General features: G+C 39.4%; 1 protein-coding gene and 1 long non-coding RNA gene across 2 annotated transcripts in view; one reads left to right on the top strand and one right to left on the bottom strand.

The window, feature by feature from the left end:
• Positions 1-22,190, top strand: part of LOC138437393 (uncharacterized) — a 58,779-nt gene that overhangs the window by 1,023 nt on the left and 35,566 nt on the right. The window lies entirely within an intron of this gene.
• Positions 1-22,190, bottom strand: part of PTPRR (protein tyrosine phosphatase receptor type R) — a 278,629-nt gene that overhangs the window by 221,949 nt on the left and 34,490 nt on the right. The window lies entirely within an intron of this gene.

The following is a 22,190-nucleotide window of genomic DNA, read 5'->3' as shown; positions in this document are numbered from 1 at the left end:
ATATAAGCAGTATTTAATGGTGAACTCCTGAAGACTTTCGAGTAGTATGAACAGATTGCCCATGAGAATAATCTCTTGAGCAATAACAGAGATCACATCTGAAGTCAGGAATGCCAGTTTGAAGGTTATAGCTCTAAATGAGCAGGAAATTATAAGTCCTTAACTGTTAAAATTGCAGTTAGGGTGGCAAAGCGTATATGGATTAGAATTACTTAGAGCTGGTGTTCAATGTGAGATGGAGTCGGCAAGCAAGGTGGGGAGGAGAGAGAAAGAATCTACTGTCATTCTGTAGTTATGTTTTGGGCAACTGAGTGGATTTTTTTTCTTTTTACCAAAACAGGGAATAATAATCAGGAAAATGGGGGAAATACAAGGGATATGAATTTAGAAATACATGGGATTGACTACCTTTGAGGTACTTGTGTAACATCTGAAGGGAGATTTCGATGAAGGAGTCGAATGACCAAATAATTGTAAGTGGTGGTTCATTCTGGGGCTGTAGAGAAGAATCTGTTGTGGAGATATACATTTGGAAAGCCATTAACAAATAGGTATTTGATATCTTGGCTTTCCCTAGGTAGCACAGTGGTAAAGAATCTGCCCTGCTAACACAGGAGTTGCAGGTTTGATTTCTGGGTCAGGAAGATCCCCTGGAGAAGGAAATGGCAACCCACTCCAGTATTCTTGCACTGGAAACCCCATGGACAGAGGAGCCTGGTGGGCTGCAGTCCATGGGGTCACAAAAGAGTCAGACATAACTCAGTGACTAAACAAACTGTACATTTCCAGTGGCTCTATGTACAGATATATTGTCGAGCAACTCTCACCATCATCCATCTCCCAGATTTTTTACCTTTCTACTGAAACTCTATCCTGACTGAGTGACTGAACACACACATACACACCCACACATCTTGAGTGAAAATGATATCGAATAGAGATATGTGTGTGTATTAAGTTGCCTCAGTCGTGTCTGACTCTTTGCAAGCCTGTGGACGATAGCCCACCAGGATTCTCTGTCCGCTGGATTCTCCCAGCAAGAATACTGGAGTGTGTTGCCATGCCCTCCTCCAGGGGATCTTCCCAACCCAGGGATCGAGCCCATGTCTCCCGCATTGCAGGCAGATTCTTTTCCGTCTGAGTCACCAGAAGTTTGGGAACACATAAAAGTGTAGTTAAGTTGATAAGACTTAAATTAGGGAGACAGGGAAAAAATCTACGCAAAACCTAGAAAGCAAGACCACTGTTTTTTGACAATAGGCTGCTAGATAAAAGCCTGTGGGGCACAGAAGAGGAGCCAGAAGGAGCCGGACGTTGGTGGCATTTACCACGTCACGGCAGCTGCGGAGCGTGCTACTCAGATCTCCCTTCAAGAGAAAACCTGCTGCTGACCGTCTCCAGCTGCTGTGCTTTCACCAGAGGTTCATGCAAAGGTTATTTTCTGGCCTTACCACTCCAGTCAACCACCGGGCTCAGCAGGAGCAAAAAAGCCAGGCCCTTCCTGCCCGACACAGGACTCTCTAGACAATCTTTTCTATGGGTGCTCATTCCCCATCAGCCTGGCTGAGCCTTTCTCAGAGTTGCACTTCAGTCTGAGGCTCTTCTTAGCCAACCCTGCCTTATTACCCTCTCTCATTTCACAGGGGTGGTCCTACAAACTGCTCTGTGCTTTTACTCTAGTTTCCTAGTTAATTCTCACTCCAATTTTCCACAAATACTATTTCTAAAATTCTTTTATTGTTCTCAAAAGTTCTCTTCTCATCAGTGATATTAAATCAGACAGAACTCACCTAGAATCCCACTATCCTACCAGACTGGTGCCCTATCGCCCATTGTGGGCTCTCCTTCGTCTTTTATAGTGGTTCTAATTAAAATCATGTTCTTTCTTCTGCTGATGCTGTTACGCTGCCTCAGTCGTGTCCGACTCTGTGCGACGCCATAGACAGCAGCCCACCAGGTTCCACCGTCCCTGGGATTCTCCAGGAAAGAACACTGGAGTGGGTTGCCATTTCCTTCTCCAGTGCGTGAAAGTGAAAAGTGAAAGTGAAGTCATTCAGTCAGGCCCAACCTTCGAGACCCCATGGACTGCAGCCTACCAGGCTCCTCCATCCATGGGATTTTCCAGGCAACAGTACTGGAGTGGGGTGCCATCGCCTTCTCTGGTTCTTTCTTCTGCAGAGGAACAAACCCTCTGCCAAGAGCGCTGGCTTCTCAGAAATGCTGCACTAGCCCCTTTCTCTTGATTCAGTCTTAATCTCTTCATCGCTCATGATTGCTTTCCTTTCTGTATTAGAACCTTGTTGGGAAAAATGTTTCCTCTACCCCTCTAGGTTCTTCTGGCTAGTTTAGTGATTAAATTGCCATAAGGCAGATTAGGAGGAGAAAAATCACACTTTAATTTCATATGTAGAAATATGAACACAGAGAAATGGCCAAGGCAGGCAGCTTTTATACCTTTAAGACAAAGAAATAATACATTTGTCAAGAACTGACAAGATAAAGAAACTTAGGCTTGGGTACTCCTTAATGAAGAATCTAAGTGAAGTTCATTCACACAGCCTTCTGGACCTTGAACTCTCTATCTGTCTGGTGATAAGAAAATATTTCTATCTCCTGGAGAGGAAGAGTACCTTTCACAGGAGAGATTTATTTCCTACTTTCAAGGGGACAAGATGGGACGGGAGGGGTCAGTGTATTCATCGTGGCACATAAAAATGTTTTATAAATATTCATTGAACAAATGAGACTCAGATGTGGTAGGATTTAGGGCAAGACTATAGCAAACTAAGAAAGTTCCATACAAGAAGCTCCTCTTGGCCAAGTAGGAAATGAAAGGTGAGATATCCACATGAGGAGAAAATGCCAGCTAGAAAGAAAGACTGAAAGAAATCTCACAGCAGAGTCTCTAAGGGTATTTGTTAACATTACTGTTAACCAATTCCTTGCCATGGGTTTCTGTACAATTATTTTCACATGTGGTCTTTCCCATTCCTAGAATTGATAAGTATTTAATTTTGAAATTCCCAAATGTTTTCATATGGTGTCTTTAAAGTTGAACTTGAGAAACTGCCCGGCAAATGGAAAATAGGATAAGCTTTTATAGAGGTCATCAGTCAGGTTATGAAATCTATAAAACCATAAGGCTGGGCTGCTCTGCTCCAAATATCCTTGTGGAGATTGAATTCCAATGGCATCCATGCAGATCTCCCAAGGCCTTGTGGAATGGCTGGGATTGATCTCAGTCTGGGCTGTGTTCTGGGTTACACTGTACCCCTTTAGGTCACACAGAGACCTTTGTTTAGTCTGGGGTTGGGTAAGCAAATTATGGTTCTCTGCCTACAGGAGTTATGATCCTGTTGAAGGGCCATCAATCTCTTTCATTGTACAAGAACTCCAAACACATCACTGTGCCCATAAACAGATGACTTTAATTGGCTACTGCCTTCCAAATCTAGTTCTTAAGGAACAAAATTTGGATTTCAAAACCAGGATGTAAACTTAAATTCAGAATAGGGGGTGGGGGCACAAGGCAAATAAATCAGGATTGCTCATGATCAGACCTTTCTTTCCCACACCAATCCAGTCAGCATGACAAAGTTCACGTTTAGTGATGGAGAAAGTAGGGCGATTGTCCACAGTCCCCGTGGGAGAGGTGAAGCAGTGTGCAAAAATTTATAAGTGCTTGAAAACTCTCCAGGGCTTACTTAAAAAGCAGTCTTTTTCAGAACTTCGCAGCCCTGGAAAAGTTACGTTTTGGTGACATACAGAAGCCTCAGTTTCTTCATCTGTAAAATGAAGAGAGTGCTGCCTTTTGTACAGATGTACAGGTATTACAACTAGTGCTGTTCGGTGCGCAATAACTAGTAGAATAATCATTTGTATTAAAGAAGGGAATGAAGATGGTTAGGGAATTCAAAGGGTAAAAACTAAAGAAATTATATAATCAACTTCAGAATAATAAAGTATACCAGCCAGTCTATCTGTTGCTTTATTTATCAAAGAATTTTATTATTTCTTAATAAAATTAATTTTAATTAATCAATTAAAAGAGCAATTAATTGATCTTTTCTTTCTAAAAAATCAATTAATTGATCTTTTATAATAGTATCTCATTTGGGATCTAAAAAATGTTCAACTTTATTGCAGCAATTGATGAGTAAGTAAACATAAAAGGAAGATAGAAACATGATGGCATGAGGACCGGTCTCGCGTGGAGACTGCTACAGGATATGTGTTTTTGTCAACCAATTGACCTATGCCCTACTTGGGGTCTGGGCTTCCCAGGTGGCACTAGGGGTAAAGAATCTGCCTGCCAATGTAGGAGATGGAAGAGATATGGGTTCAATCCTTGGGTCGGGAAGATCCCCTGGGGCATGAAATGGCAACCCACTCCAGTATTCTTGCCCAGAAAACTCCATGAAAAGGGGAGCTGGCAGGCTACAGTCCATGGGGTCACAAAGAGCTGGACACAACTGAGCACATGTGCTCATCTAAGACTACTTGGGGCCTAACACTATATTTTTGTTTTGCTATACAATTATAGCTCACAATAGCTTATACTGTATCTTACTAGCATTGATCAGAATGAAAATAAAAGATAAACAACGTGCACTGACCAGAAGATGACTATAATTAAATAAAACCCCACGACTCAACATGACTGTGTATGCTTAAAAAACCAGGCTCTCAGCCTCCTAAAATTAATTAACTCCCTAATAAAAGTTGTCTGCTATCAGAATTACCAATTTACTTTTTTTCAACAATAAATCCATGCCAGTTTTCAATTAAGATTCAAAAAGTCAAGTCCTGATGAGCAGGGAAGTCATAAATGATTTATGAGAGTCCTACTTTCATGTAATGTTACATCTATTATTCTACTTTAATCCCCGAGCATGTTTTTTAATTCGTAAAAATTTAATGCCAAGGCAATTGCATAAAGATTATACCCACTCTGAAGGTAGTTATTCCAGGAAGCATATTAAAAAACCAAGAATGCAATCTTTACAAATTTAGCAAGCTGATTCCTAAAATGCCCAATTAAATATTAACAGTTTCTTTTTATTTGACATCATTTTCAGTCCAATGAATCTAATGAACCAATTGCTATCATTTATTTTTGGTTTATAATAGGGTGAAGTACCTCCGGGTGTTTTTCTTATTTTTTTTTTCCCCATTTAGAATGGAAGGATTCAAGCACATTCACATATTGAAAAACATTCAACACTAAAAACTGTTGAGTCCCAGTTCTGCTCACTGGGAGTTTGTAGCACCTGACGCTGGCAGAATTCTTGGTTCTTCACTTTGGCCACACGCTATTCGACAATCCCTCCTTCATTAAATTCTGCTGTCATGCTAGGATCCCAGACTAAGGCAACGTTCTGGGCAAGTGTTTTAATGATAGTCTCTCTGAGTTAAAGACAGATGAAGCAAAGTTGTAAGGGTACAACAGGTAATTTCAGAGCCCTCCCAAAATAGCCAAGCCTCAGTAAAATGTTAACTGGGAGCTGGAAAATCAGGCACTGAGGTTCTCCTCCATCTCTCAGTGGCTGCATTATTTCTGCCTAATCATCTTGCATGTAGCCTGACTGGGAGTCTGTCCCTAATCCCAGTATGATCCATTTGCTCCACCATCTGCTGCCAACTGTAGAGAGACTGTTTCTCTTGATTTGAGTTCTCAAAACAAAAACACCCTAGAGGGCTAGGTTGATTTCTTGGGAATGCTCTTTGCAATTGGCCATGTCATAGGTTCCCGGTCAGGTTAAGGATAGGGAATCCTTGGCTTAGAAATCTTTCTGTGGTCCCATCATCTGTAGCCAGGAACAGAGCATCATATGATAAATAAGGTAGCTTTTCCAGGGCTTGTGGGAGGGCATGAACTTGTCTCTATCAGGACTACAATTGCTAACTCATTTAAAGATACAACATTCATTCATAACTAAGTTCACATAAATGTTAGCTATCATTACCAATGTCACTCATTATCATCATTTATTCATCCATTCAGTAAATATTTATAAATCACTTATTATACACCAGCCACTCTCTGAGACTGTGGACATAAAGAGAATGACTGTCTTTTTGTGGAATAAACTAAATTCTAAATTTTAAGAAACTGATATACTATTGAAACAGTCTTAGGAAGAAGAAAAGGAGGGTTACTTTTCCCAGTAACAGGTAGAAAATTTTGCCTCCAGTGAAATGGAAATATTAAACTGATGATTGGGAATGCTTGGCCCAGGTGTTCATGTTAGGCTGAAAAAATAAACATCCAAAGGGAGGATCCAACCAATCTGCAAATGTCAGGATGCTGCTGTAGGACAAGATCGTTCTCTACCTTGCATGGATACCCAGGGATTAACACCAAGTGTTCTAGTACAAATAAAGTTACTTCCCTGCCCTAAATGACTGAACAGAAGTTCTCTGATATGCATGTTAATGCTGTGGTTTGAGAATCGTTATTGTACATTCAGATACTCAAACTGCACAGTCCAAGTGGTTAAAATAAATGAGTGAAAAGGCCAGTGTAATTCATGATCAGACAGTGACAGGGACTAAGATGAATGGGAGAGACCTACTCTGTCTAAAGTGGAAAACTGGAAGCCATTATGCAGCCATTTGAAAACAGGGCACTGTGATGCCAGATCTCCCAATTTTTAAATACTCAAAATGCCAATTTTTGTAGAGAACATCCAACTTAAGAAAAAAATGCACATTCAAAATTTATCTACTAGCTGCATCCAGATTGAGGATACCAAATTGCAAGTCCTGTTTGACAGCAAGAAGCCCAAATTGGCTTTGCCACTCACACTCTTGCCTTGAGGAGGTATGCACGAAGGCAACTCTGAATTCTGTGTCTTGCGAGATGCTGGGGCAGTCCTGAGCTGTCCAAAGTGGGATATCATTACCAGTGGAGCAATCACCAGGAACAGCGGCTGTGGTATGCTGAATAATGGACCCCCGGTGATGCCAACATCTTCATCCTATGAATGTGACTTTACAAAGCAAAAGGTTATTTGCAGATATGATTAAGTAGAATATTTTGAGATGGGAAATTATTCTGGATTTTCCAGATGAGATCAGTGTAATCACAAGAGTTCTACGAGAGACAGGCAGGAAAGTGAAGGATGGCTGGGTCAGAAAGGTGCCATTGCCAGAAGAAGGTCATCAGTCAAGGAATGCAAGAGGCCACTAGAAGCTGCAAAAGGCTAGGAACTATTTCTCCTCTAGAGACTCCTCTAGAAGGAACCAGCCCTGTAGACTCCTTGACTTTATCCCAGTAAGACTGATTTTAGACTTCTGACCTCCAGAATTATATGATAATACAAGAGTGTTGTTCTAAGCCACTATGTTTTTGGCGATTTATTGCACACCTGTAGGCAGCTAATACAGCAACATGGAACTTTCCAAGGAGTCAGGCAGTCTCTTCTGGACCAAAGAGAATGCTGTGGGAGAGTTAGAGACAGAATTTTTCACAGATCCAGGCCATGAATTTCAGAGCTTCCTAGCACCAAGGGAACCTACTATCTATTAGAAAGCCCTTGATTTTCCTTGCACAAATAATTCTCTTGCTAGAGCCCAAGGAAGATAGTTACCAGTCATCTCCAATCCTGATCAGACCTTTCCCAAAGCCCACAGATGAGAGGAAACCCAGAGCCACATGGTGGAAAGAACACTATCTTTAAAAGTCAAACGAGATACGTTCTGTGTGACAACTTCTGTGAGCCTCGATGTCATTATCTGTAAAATGAGAATAATAATATGACACAGATTTAGGAACTAGAGGGATGAAAAGCCTCTACCACGACCTTATGAATAGTGGGAGCCCAATACATGGTTATTCCTTCATTGTTACCCTATATTCTCTAGATTCACCATGATCACAACGTTGAGTTTTCTACATATCCTTAGTGAACTAGCAGCTCAATAGAAACAACAAAAAAACCTTTAATTCTGGTCTTCATACTCTATTCTCTCAAACAGGGATTACAGATACTGCTATCACTGTGAACATAGTACATTTATAGTGCAACCTCCTGTCACTAGAATATTAGAAGCATGAGAAACTTCTAGAAAAGTCCACTGTCCTTAAGCCATCCTGACAACGATCATGTCCAATACACACAGTGTGTTACTGCTGCTGCTGCTGCTGCTGCTTAGTCGCTTCAGTTGTGTCCGACTCTGTGCGACCCCATAGAAGGCAGCCCACCAGGCTCCCCCGTCCCTGGGATTCTCCAGGCAAGAACACTGGAGTGGGTTGCTATTTCCTTCTCCAATGCATGAAAGTGAAAAGTGAAACTGAAGTCACTCAGTCGTGTCCGACTCTTAACGACCCCATGGGCTGCAGCCCACCAGGCTCCTCCGTCCATGGGATTTTCCAGGCAAGAGTACTGGAGTGGAGTGCCATTGCCTTCTCCGCAGTGTGTTACGAGCACCTGTTAAAAAAGGATTTAATTATTGCAGCTTCAGACTACATGCTTATGGCATTCAGCAGCCTTCAGGCTTCGCAAAGATTCACAGTGACATTTCCAGCAAGGTTTTCACAGTTTTATTGCATTAACTGAGCAGAGGATATGTAAAGCAGGGTGCACTCACAGATTTGATGTTGAAAAAAAGCAGGTAAAGGACATGAACAAATTTTGGAACAGATTAAAAATACAACCAACACTTGGGATACAGAGGTTCAGTAGATCTGAAAATCTAAAATCAATGTTACAAACCCAAAAGATTTTAGAAGTCAAGCAGGAAACCCAAGGTGTTAAGGATGAGGGACCTGCCATCTGTAGGATTCAGTGCAGACTGAGCAGCAAGTCCTGCTTGAAAGCTCTGCCCTGGGGTTTCCATCAAAACCCTGGAACCAACAGACTCCTCTGTAGGCTGGCTTCAGTTCACAGACTTGGAGCATGTGCCCCCTGTGGCTAAGGGATGTTTGCTGAAAAAGTCAACAGTAACAAACTCAGTCTAAAGGAAAAGAAGGCTATGGAAGCTATTTGTTTTCAGAGCCACCCCTACAACAAATCACCATCACTCCTCTGAGGTGTCCACACCCTGTACTTCCCATTCTGATTCCTCAGACCTCCCCGGCCAAAGGCCCATTTTAGCCTAACCATGATGCAGTGCATGGGGTCACAAAGAGTCAGACATGAGTGAGTCATTGAACAACAACACAAGAATATTCCAAGCCTAGGTCACTCTCTTGTGGACAAGATTATGTATCTGAAGCTTCACTGATTCCTTGAGGACAAGGCTGGGAATCCACAGCCCCACATGTACAATAGTATACATCAAGTCAGGATCAAAAAGGCATGCTGCATAAATACATTATTTGGTGGTGCTGTCTAGAAAATGTATATGGGGAATATCTCAGTATCTAGGTATTGCTAAAATATCAAGACTCTATTCACCCCAGATATCCTGGGAATTCAGTGCCGTTATTTGAGAAATTTTTTTTCTACTGGTGGAAGTGTAGACTGTGTAGATGCTAGTGTATATATTTTGGAGCAGGGATTATTTTATCACCTTCTATCACCACCTTGGCTTCATTCATAAAGACAATAATAATGGTCAGTAGAGAAGCCTGAAAGAGTTCAGAGACGTGACAGCAGAGCTTTCAGAGTGGTACTTTTGAACTTATTTTTGAAAACATAGACTTCATATTTCTGAACAAAAATCAATGGATATAAATTGAATAATCTGATTTTTTAAACATTTGAATTCATATAGCTACAACCCACTCCAGTACTCTTGCCTGGAAAACCCCATAGATGGAGGAGCCTGGTAGGCTGCAGTCCATGGGAGTCGGACATGACTGAGCGACTTCAGTTTCACTTTTCACTTTCATGCATTGGAGAAGGAAATGGCAACCCACTCCAGTGTTCTTGCCTGGAGAATCCCAGGGACATGGGAGCCTGGTGGGCTGCCATCTATGGGGTCGCACAGAGTCGGACACGACTGAAGCCACTTAGCAGCAGCAGCAGCAGCAGCAACAGCTGTTTCATAAGGACCATAAACAGAATTGACTGGAGTGATATTTAAATTTTTTTAAGTTAGATTTATTTTTTTAAGGTTATTTAAAATGTGGGTATAAGTAAAACTTTACATTCAGACATAAACATTTTTATTTCATGTTTGTAAAATATTTACCCTTATTTCTATAGAAGCTCATATAGTGACACATAAAATAGGCTTCATGAAGACGGGTGGGTTCAGTGCATAGACACTGGAAAAGATCTGCCTGAATCTGACTCTTTTTTCCACGAAATATTGCCCATCTTAAATGTCTTTCAGAAAAAATGATTGCAGAAACATCCTGATGTTTAACAAATCAACTATCCCATTCCTTTTGGGCAAGGGTAGAGGTGTGACAATGTGTGTGTAGGGGGAAGGGGGTTTCATTCGTGTCCAATTCTTTGCACCCCAGTGAACTGTAGCCTGCCAGGCTCCTCTGCCCTTGGAATTTTCCAGGCAAGTATACTGCTACCCCAGGGGATCTTCCCAACCTAGGGACTGAACCTGTGTCTCTTGCTTGTCCTACATTGGTAGGCAGATTCTTTACGCACAACCTGGGGAGCCCTAGAGGTGTGACAATAAAAATCTCAAAATAAGTTTGGGAGAGGGCCCGTTCATAGATAGCATCTCAATAAATGGTGGCTATTATAATCCATCCAGAAATTCTTACTACAAGGAATTCAGCACTCATCTTTAAAACAATTTTGTGGGAATCTTCCTGGCAATCCAGTGGTTAAGACTCTGCTTTCACTGCAGGAGATGTGAGTTTGATCCCTGGTCAAGAAATGAAGATCCCACATGCCACATGATGTGGCCAAAAAATAAATCAATAAAAAATAAAAATAAAACAATTTTTGATATCTGACATTTGTGCATAACACAATTATTTCAAAATGTTTTCATACACATTGATTCATTTGTTCATCACCAAAATCCTTGTGAAGGAAACAGAACAGACATTAATATCATAATTTTTCATGAAAGAAATTGAGATTCAGATGATCTGGCTCAAGATGCTTTAGTCCTTGATAAGCTTTAAGTCTCCAGCAAGACATCTTATATTTCTGAACTATCTGCAAAATAAGTGTGTTAGACAGGTAGGTGGTGTGTAAGACTACTTCCTCTACTAGTACTTGTATAAATTTAAAGATCAAGTGGTTGAAACAACTCAGACTTCACTGGGTGGTAAACTGATCAGGCTGCCCACTTGTGGCAGAGATTTTACTCGAGATTTTACTCCCTCTTGCTAAGTGCCTAGATGTGATGGAACCATGAGCAAACGCATGCCAATCAAGAAGCCTGGGACAGCTGGGTGTCTAGTGATTTCATTTACAAAGAGAAGTGATTGCTGATTGCATAGGAACCAGAATCGTTTTTTTTTTTTTTTAATAAATTTCTTGGGAACTAGAATTCTTAAAACCATTTTCTTTGGAGTAATCTCATCCTGTAGTTAAGCTGGATGAGAGGCCTAGTCTTGAACAGAAGTCAGTTTTGTTGACTCTAAAATCAAAGCAAAAAGAATTGAAATGATCAATGAAAAAAAGAAAAGTCTTTAAGATAGCTGAAGGATTTTCTAACTATGCATGAACCTATGGAACCAAAATACTTGGAATCTTTTGACAAAGACTCCATTCCATAGGAGACTATTGTGTGTATAGGAACACACCCAGCATGGCTTCTCTCTCCTTTTGTGAGCCACCTTTGCTATCTTCCACTGTGGTCATTTATCTAGGCTACAATTTTACCAGGAGACTATTCCAGGGACATGATAGGAAAGAAAATACATGTTCCCAGACAGGAACATTCAGAACATATAAAGACCAGAGTCCATAAATTTCAGTGATGCAGTGGCAGGATGCAGGAAGAGTGAGTGACAAACAGAATTTGTCATTAAAGAAGCTGCCAGTACGTCATGATGGAGGTGATCACTCTTTTCTAAGCTGGTGACCTGAGGTTATACATTTTTCTTGCTATGTGATAAGCAGGTTCTGAGTTTATTAATACTCTAAGCAGACTGACAATGGTGTCCAACAATTTTAAATCATGGAATCCAAGCTTTTTAATTGGCCCTTATTAACTAACTTTTTGGAAAATAAATTTTTCTTAAGAATTGAATGATTATGAAGTTATCAGACTAAATTCATAAATGGTATTCTTTGGGTCTTCACTGAGAGTTTATTGACTGATGTTTAAATATTATGGGCAAATATGCTTCTGGTTTTAAAATTAAACTTTTCAAACATATCAGAGAAAACCCAGTAGGTGGGGTGGAGCCATGAGCCCTAGAAGCAGGCACAGGCAGTGACTGAGACATTCAGAGAGGAATCAGGAAACTCACAAAGCTAACATACCACACCATGTAATCAAGGAAGTCAAAGGACCTGGAGTCATCCAGAAAGGGCAGGTTATACTTGATAGCTTCTTTAAGAAACCAGAAGTAATAATGAGATATAAATTTATACCTGTCATTCACAATAATTAAGACTGATAACATTGTTGGTGACAAGGATGAAAGGTGGTACTTGTGTACTTATGGGTAGAAATGCAAATTACTATTGTCTTTTGGGAAACAAATCTTGCTATATAGTACTTCAGCCTGGCAATATCACTTTTGGGAATCTAGTCTGTAGAAATAAAAGGGCTAGCGTGTAGAAGCATATGTACAAAGATCTTTTTCTAACATTATCCACAGGGCCAAAAATAAAGGTGGAACAATGTGAATTACTGTGAATAGAGGAAGCACTGAATAAATTATGGTATAACCACATCATGAAGTAGTATGGCCATGGAGTACAAAAGTTTTTCATGAGTTATCAGTGGGAAAGAAGGGGAAAGAGAGCAAAGAAATATTTATAACATTATGCCATTTTTATGGAACATAAAATGACAAAAATTTCAACATAGGTATATGTCTATATGTACATATATGTGTGTGACTGTGTATGTGCATGCCTATGTACGTGTGTGTGAACTCTATAAGTATAAAAAATAAATAAGAGGACACCCACTAAGTTCTTAGTATGAATAACCAGAAGAATAAGAGGGTTCAACAGGAGATGAAGTGGGAGAAAAGAAGGAGGAGAGGGGAAGGAAGACAGAAAAAATACTAAATAAGAATTATTACAATAAAAAATGAAATGATTTCTCAGGCAGACGCTTTAACCTCTGAGCCACCAGGGAAGCCCTTCCTTATGCGTGCATAAGCTTATCCCATACAAAGAAACTAGGGAAAGATAAATGAACAAATTAAACCTGCCTTGTAAAAATGACCATGATATATTGTTAAGTGGAAAAGAGAAAGCCACAAGAAAGTTACTTTTTAAAGAAGGCCAACATAAATGTTTGAGCGCAAAACAATTAAAAATTTGTACAGCAAAAGACATCATAAAAAAGAAAAATGAGAGTCTAGAAGGAAATCTGTGCAACCCATATGGCAGACAAAGGGATTATATCCCAATACACAGAGCTTCTACAAATTGTTAAGAAAAAGATAATTAACTTGATACACAAGTTACAAATAAGCAATTGCATGAGAGGCAATCCAAATAATCAATACACATGAGAGACACTCAATATTTTACACTGTCATGGAAACGCTAATGTAAGCAAAGCAGCCATGAGGTGCAATTCTTTCCCCTACCGGTCAGCAAAAATTAAAAAAAATCAGCAACCAACTGCTACCAGAGAGATTTTGAATCAGTCAGATACATTACTAGTCAGAGGGTAAATTGCTACAATTATTCAGAAAATAATAATTTGATAATATATTAACTAAAATACTCTTGTAGCAAACAATCTCTCTTTTGAAAATCTCATATATATATAAATGAACAAAATATATTTAAATACATACTATATATATAAGCACACATGTATTATATACATATTATAATAAATATATTATATACACACATACATATTATGTATTCATTTTTCTCTGAGTGTATATTAAAGACATTTATTGCAGCAGTTTTGCTGTAGCAAATACAGAACATATAAAGAACAACTGGTTGTACACTGAATCTGAGGCATAGTTTAAGAAAATATGGTAGATGCAACCTTCAAACTTTAGAATTATTTAGAATTTTTCTTCTAGTTAGAATATTTATTCTAATTAGTCAAATTTATATCTGAAGGCTTTGAGGTATATCTATGACCTGCTACTATTAAGAAAAGCAAATTGTAGAGTATGACCTAGTTTTTCAAAAAGTAATTAAAAGCACTATATACCCATTAAAAATAGAGAAATGCATAATATAAATTTTAAAAATTCACAATCTTAATAATTATAAAGGTAACTTTCAATTATGTAGAGTATGTGTTTATATGTATGGAGTCCTTACTACCTGATCTTCCCTAATAAATTGGGAATAAATTATAAGGTTATTAATAAATTATTAATTTGTCAATAAATTATTCTTCATTTGGATTCATAACACCTTTAAAAATTTTTTTTCTGTAACAGAAACTACTGACAATACAGCAAATGTTAAGATCCTGAAGGCAATTAAAACATTATTTTCTTCAGAGAATTCTAGGCAAAAAGAAGTCACTGCATCTGGGAGCAGGTGATGAGAGGTGAACGTGGAGCAGGTGTTAGCACATTCTGGCTGACGGAAAAGATGGTGAGGCTTTCTGTAGATAAGAATAGAAGGTGGGAGTTTCATAAGACATGGCCCACGGCAACATGAAAAGCTACCAGCAGGAAAGAGGTGTGGGCTAGCTGTGAGATTGGAGCTGAAAGACAAACGTAGTAATACGACAGGTTTCCAGGCTCAGAGGAACTGAAGTACCGGTTGACTGAACAAGCAGATACTCAGGGAAGGAAGATGATGTTAAGAACTTAGGTAATTAGCAATGGAAGTTGAGGAGGGCTTTAGTCAGGGTGACCACATGTGGCTGTGTGGGCTGTGTGATGCACAGCTTTGGGTGATGCTGTTGGCTTAAACTACTGTGTGAGGGATACCTTCTAGGTTTGTATAGCAAGGCAAGAAGCTCATTGCAGTACTGAGGTTTTACCCCAAGATCAGAGTAGATCAGCAACAGAACTGACAACCTACTGATTATCATCATTCCATCACTCTCATCACCATGACTGCCACAGCAGACATTACGGCAATGTGTTATGCTTTACACAATACATTCACTGGTCCTGGAAAAGAGCCGAAGAAGGTAGCCAGGTCACATATTAAAACTCCCATTAAAATGAAAAATCAGAGACTCAGAAATGTTCATTGACTTGCCCAAGATCTCAATGGCAGTCAGTGGCAGAACAGTCGTGTGAACATAGGACATCTCTCCTAAGGGAGGAAGGGAGAGTTAGGGAGTTTGGGATTGACATGTACACCTGTTATGCTAGATTTAAAATGGATAACCAACAAGGATGTACAGTATAGCCCAGGGAACTCTGCTCAGTATTATGTAACAACCTAAATGGGGAAAGAATGTGAAAAAGACTAGATACATGTATATATATAACTGAATCACTTTGTTTGACATCTTAAAAATAAACACAACATTGTTAATTAACTACATTCTAGTATAAAATGAAAAGTTAAAAAAACAAAAAAGAAAACCATTGTGTTCCTACTGGCTCAAACCACTCACGATAAGAATGAATATTGGCCCATGACATTGGATTAGGCTGAGGCTAAGGGTCTGCTGAGCAGTGAGCCAAACAGACCATTATGCACATTGTAATTTTTAACATAAATTATATTTCCTTATATTTTCAAACCCAAGGGTTAGACAAATTCTCCCTATAAGGGAGAACATGTAACATTCAGACTCAACTTGTCCATACTGATTGGCTATTTCCTTGTAGTGACTATTTGTTTAGAGAAAATATATTACACAAAGGATTTGTGGCAGCTTACAAAAACACAAATATCACAAAATAAAATTGAATAAAAACTAAGGAAATGAGGAAATTGAATTAGAAAACAAGTAAAGAAAAGTAAACATCCAGCCAAGAATGAGGTTAGTTCACAAAATAAATAAGGCACTCAATAAAGTTCTATTTGCTAGAGGTGGACCACAAATTTGGCTCTCTGCTTTCCAGCTGTCAAGGGAAAGAGGGAAATATGATTCACAGTATTTAAATGATAAAAGCCAACCAAGGGCTCAGGAGCAATACAAGTGTTCTTGGTACTGACTAGAAAGTTGTATTTTTCCACTGTCTCATATAATGCTAATAATGTGTGTATGTTAAGTCACTTCAGTCATGTCTGACTCTTTGTGACCCTATGGACTGTAGCCTGCTAGGCTCCTCTGCTCTTGGGATTCTCCAGGCAAGAATACTGGAGTGGTTTGCTATGCCCTCCTCCAAGGTATCTTCCCAATCAAGGGACTGAACCTGCGATCCCTTATGTCTCACGTCTCCTTCATTGGCAGGTGGGTTCTTTACCACTAGCACCACCTGAGAAGTGCAATGCTAACAATTTGCTGTGTTGTGGGGCTCAGTCACTCAGTCTGACTCTTTGCAACCCCACGGACTGCAGAACGCCAGACTTCCCTGTCCTTCATCATCTCCGAGAGCTTGCTCAAACTCATGTCCATTGAGTCGGTGATGCCATCCAACCATCTCATACTCTGTCAACCCCTTCTCCTCCTGCCTTCAATCTCTCCCAGCATCAGGGTCATTTCTAATGAGTCAGGTGGCCAAAGTATTGGGGTTTCAGCCTCAGCATCAGTCTCTCCAATGACTATTCAGGGTTGATTTCCTTTAGGATTGACTGGTTTGATCTCCTTCCAGTCTGAGGCACTCTCAAGAATCTTCTCTAATACCACAGTTAAAAGCGTCGATTCTTCAGTGCTCAACCTTCTTTATGGCCCAACTCTCACATCCATACATGACTACCGAAAAAACCACAGCTTTGACTAGATGGACCGTTTTTGGCAAAGTAATGTCTCTGCTTTTTAATATGCATGTCCAGCAAGCGTCTTTTAACTTCATGGCTGTGGTCACCATCTGCAGTGATTTTGGAGACCAAGAAAATAAAGTTTCTCACCGTTTCTATTGTTTCCCCATCTACTTGCCATGAAGTAATGGGACCAGATGCCATGATCTTGGAATGTTGAGTTTTAAGCCAGCTTTTTCACTCTTCTCTTTCACCTTCATCAAGAGGCTCTAGTTCCTCTTCGTTTTCTGCCATAAGGGTTGTGTCATCTGTACATCTGAGAGCACTGGTATTTCTCCTGGCAATCTTGATTCCAGTTGATGCTTCATCCAGCCTGGCATCTCGCATGATGTATTCTACATATCAGTTAAATAAGCAGGGTGACAATATACAGCCTTGACGTACTCCTTTCCCCAATTTGGAACCATTCTGTTGTTCTATGTCCAGTATTAACTGTTGTTTCCTGACCTGCATACAGGTTTTGCAGGAGACAGGTAAGGTGGTCTGGTCTTCCCATCTCTCTAAGAATTTTCTAGTTTCTTGTAATCCACACAGTCAAGGCTTTGGTGTAGTCAATGAAACAGAAGTAGGTGTTTTTCTGGAATTCTCTTGCTTTTCCTATGATCCAACAGATGTTGGCAATTGATCTCTGGTTCCTCTGCCTTTTCTAAACCCAGCTTGAACATCTGGAAGTTCTCAGTTCACACGTACTGTTCAAGTCTCACTTGGAGAATTTCGAGCATTACTCTGCTAGCATGTGAAATGAGTGCAATTGTGTGGTAGTTTGAACATTCTTTGGCATTGCCCTTCTTTGGGATTGGAATGAAATCCCAAAGACCTTTTTCAGTCTTGTGTCCGCTGCTGAGTTTTCCATATTTGCTGGCATATTGAGTGCAGCACCTTAACAGCATCATCTTTTAGGATTTGAAATAGCTTAGCTGGAATTCCATCACTTATACTAGCTTTGTTTGTAGTGATGCTTCCTAAGGCCCACTTGACTTCACATTCCAAGGTGTCTGGTTCTAGGTGAATGAAGCATCTTACTATGTGTTAGACATGATGTAAAGTGCTTTGAATGTTTTATCTCATTCAATTCCCACATGAATTCCATAAGATGGGTATTGTTAGTATCGATTTTTTACAGATGAGGAAAGTGAAATATAGAGATGTTAAGTCATCAAAGGAAATACAATTCATAAGTACCTAATTTGAGATTTCAACCCCATTCTGTTGACTCCAAAGTTATGCTTTGTTGCAGCTTCCATTTGGGAGCTATACTTTGATCCAATCCCTAAGTATTTCTGGATATACAATAGAATCCCTGAATATCCAGTCCAGTCTAGTCCCACCACTCTCTCCCTGCCACATAACTTCATTTTGTTTTATTCACTGCATTTATCACCATCTGAAATATGTTCAGTTGCTCACTTGTTTTTATTGTTTTTCTCCTCTCAGAATGTGAGCTACACAGCTGTAATGATATTGTTTATCTTGTCAACTCTTGCATTTCCAGAGCCTACTTTACTGCCTAGGACATAGGAGGTACTCAGTGATTTTTTTGAATGAATGACTATTTCAAGGAGCAAGCATTAGGTGTTCATTCAAACCTTTCACATGTCTGAGGATCCAGTTATCCCTACTTATTCTCATTTCCTTCTAGATACCACATACTCTTGTCTCCATGACTTACCTATACTATAATAGTTATGAGAAATATATTAGTTTCTGTAACTGGCTGTTTTTCATAATCCAGTTTATCATAGATTTGATTTAATTAATTTGATCTTTTAATTTTAAAAATTACCTTTAAGTATAAAGAGGATACCATCACCTGTCATACATGAAGAAATTTTGAAACATTTACTTGCCCATAAAAGGAAGACTGCTGATTTCCAAAAGTCTAAATTCAAAGAATTTGCCCAGAGGCCCATTTCATACACATTTTGCCATTTGTTGCTCAAAACTTTCTATTTAAAATACAGACCAGCTCTAAGCAACTTGATGGCTTAAAGCACAATGAACCAACATGTTAAAATAACTTGATCTGATTAAAGACCTAATTCTAGTTGCCATGTTTTCAGGCAGGAAAAATAGACATATTCTTAAACTGTGCAGCTTCACTAGGTCAATAATGAAAGCATGAGAAAATCAGAGGCCTTTTTGAACTATAGACACACAAACATACAAAACCCCAAGATATTCAAAATAATTGAATGACATTCATAAATACAATCCAGGAAATCTGGGATTAAGACTCTTAGCCATGATTATCTTGATGTATATCTCAGTGTTCTCTCCAGCTCTCTTGGAATTTGTATCGCGTGACTGCCATTTCCAGAAAAAAAAGGGCAGACAAATCTCACAAACACGTCTTTCCTGCAGTCTTAGGAACGGTGAACATCTGTCCTAGCCCTCAACACTGGGTCTTTTCCTTCTTATTTGATTGAAGTTTCTGTTGCTAACTTACTGTTTCTGTTAAATGACTAAATCATACGAAACCACAGGCTAAATTGAAAGATGTAAAGTTGATGGTTTCCTCTTGGTTTATTTTTCTGGATTCATATGGTCCAAGTACAGCAGATAGGTAAGGAAAGAGCAACTTGGGATATGAATACTGGCTGAGTTGTACTTTCACTCTTCAGAAAGAAAATTTGGAAACATGTATAAAGTACAAGATGAAAATGCAATGATAAATGGCTAAGGTGATGTGATATTGTGATTTATAATAAGAATAAGTATTTTGGTCTTCATCCACAGTTTCTGGCACCCTTACAGTTTCCTATATAAGAGCAGCAGAAACATCTTTTGTCACACAATTTAGTTTTTTTTTAATTTAAATTTATTTTAATTGGAGGCTAATTACTTTACAATATTATATTGGTTCTGCCACATGACAACATGAATCTGCCACGGGCATACAGGTGTTCCCCATCCTGAACCCCGCTCCCACCTCCCTCCCCTTACCATCCCTCCGGGTCGTCCCAGTGCACCAGCCCCAAGGATTCTATTTAGTTTTGTCTCCAGTTCCTAAACTAACTCAAGTTATAAATGTGAAATGGGTATATTTTGTTATTCATATAAACCACACCTGGGTTTACATTAGTGAGGTGACTTTTGGAATACTCATCTTTCTAAAGATGAAGGCAGGTTGCCAGAAGAAATAACCTCAGGGAGAGATGGATAAAACTTTCAGTCCAATCCCCAAACCTCTGGGGCAGGGAGAGGGGCTAGGAGGTTCAATCAATTACCTATGACCCATGAATTAGTCAATCATGCTTACATAATGAAGCCTCTATAGAAATCCCAAAGAAAAGGGTTCAGAGAGATTGGTGCTTGGAGAACAGTGCACCCAGAGAGGGCAGGGAAGCTCTGCATTTCTTCCCACATTCCTTGCCCTTTGCCTCTTTCCAGTTGCCTTTTCACAAGTTATATCTTTTTATAATAAACTGGTAATCTGCTAAGTAAAATGTCATACTGAGCTCTGTGAGCCACTCCAGCAAACTGATCAAACCCAATAAAGGGTTCAAAGGAACTCCAATTCACAGACAGTTGATCAAAAGCACAGGTAACAACCTGGACTTGTGATTGGCACCTGAACTTTTATAGGACTAAGCCCTTAGCCTGTGGGATCTGATGCTGTCTCCAAGTAGAGTGTCTGAACTGAATTAAATTGGAGGACACCCAACTGGTGTTGCAGAAATGCTTGGTATGGAAAACCTGCCCTCTCCTCAGATATGGCGGCCAGAAATGTCATAACCAGAGTACTGAGAATGTGAAGAGTAGAGGAGTAACAGAGGAGGATTTTTTTCCTTTGCATTTTGACGTTAAAAGTGGGATTTATGAGACTTTCCTGGCGGTCTAGTGGTTAAGACTTTGCCTTCCAGTATGAGGTATGTGTGTTGGGGGGCGGGGGTTCAATCCTTGGTTGGGGAGCTAGGATTACACATGCCTCTTGGCCAAAAAAAACCAGAACATAAGCAACAGAAGCAATATTGTAACAAATTCAATAAAAACCTTGGAAATGGTCCACATTAAAAAAAAATCTTAAAAAAAGTGGGATTTTTCATTTCAGTTCTGGTTCACGAAAACATGTGATTTGTGGGTGGGTGGAGGGTATGGATCAAAGGGCAGGGGACAATGACCATTGATTCCCTGGTGGCCATGTGGTCACCCACAGAATGAAGCAGCAGCTGTGCTGTGCTCAGCTGCTAAAGATAAAAGTTACCAATGAGGAAGCTTCATAATGTTGTTCAAGGAGACAACCTTCCAGAGGCTTTTAACTCATGTTTTCTTAAAACAAGAGAAAGGAAGAAATTGCTTCTACCCTCTGAGTTACAGGGATCATGGAGAAAGAACGAACTCATTTGCTAAATGGGGCCAATCTCATTATTCACTGGCAAGGCCAGATGCCCATCAGCAGTTAGATTTTAAATAAAGCATTGTACAGTAAAACAAACAAAACAAACACACAAATAAGCATGATATATAGGCATTTATAATTAGAGAGAAACAAAGAAAGAAAGAAAAAGGGACTAAGTCGCTCCCAGAGAGTGCAAGACCACAATTCTTAACAATTGGTAACCTGAAGGGCAATTCTTAGAGAGAGACCTGACAAGTAAACATTTGCTCAAAAGAAAATATAAATCTCTTTGTTCATCTGCAGATTCTATTTGGTTTTACATTACTGAAAAATTTGGACTGACGAAAAGAGTTTTTAGGTTTCAACACAATGAGACACAGCACTTTCCATCTTCCTCAATGAAAAGTCCTGAAACAGAATATTTTTTAATATGCTCTTAACAGGACATCCTTTTTTTTGTCCTGCTAACTTCATTGACTGCTTTAAATATTTCCCTTGCTTAAGATTTAAGGTCTATGGAAGACATAATTTGGCCAAGTGGAAAAAAATCGATCCTATATTACAATTATATATAGAGTTCATAAAGAAAGCAGTTTCCCTTAAGATGAACTCTCAAAATTCTCTCAAGACTATTAAGGAGGCAGTTGCAATGGAAACAAGTACTATATTTGATATACTCAACATTTATTTCTCCTTTTGTCTTAACTTACTGAATGTATTAGGGATATACATCAGTACATAAAAACTGTGAAATCTATTACACAATGGAAGTTTTAGCAGGCCCTGATGCTGGAAAAGATTGAGGGCAGGAGGAGAAGGGGATGACAGAGGATGAGATGATTGGATGGCATAATCAACTCAATGGACAAGAGGTTGAATAAACTCCAGGAGATAGTGAAGGACAGGGAAGCCTGTCATGCTGCAGT

This window comes from Ovis canadensis, chromosome 3, assembly GCF_042477335.2.
Source record: "Ovis canadensis isolate MfBH-ARS-UI-01 breed Bighorn chromosome 3, ARS-UI_OviCan_v2, whole genome shotgun sequence".
Taxonomy (NCBI): domain Eukaryota; kingdom Metazoa; phylum Chordata; class Mammalia; order Artiodactyla; family Bovidae; genus Ovis; species Ovis canadensis.
This window is presented reverse-complemented; position numbering and strand designations above follow the sequence as displayed.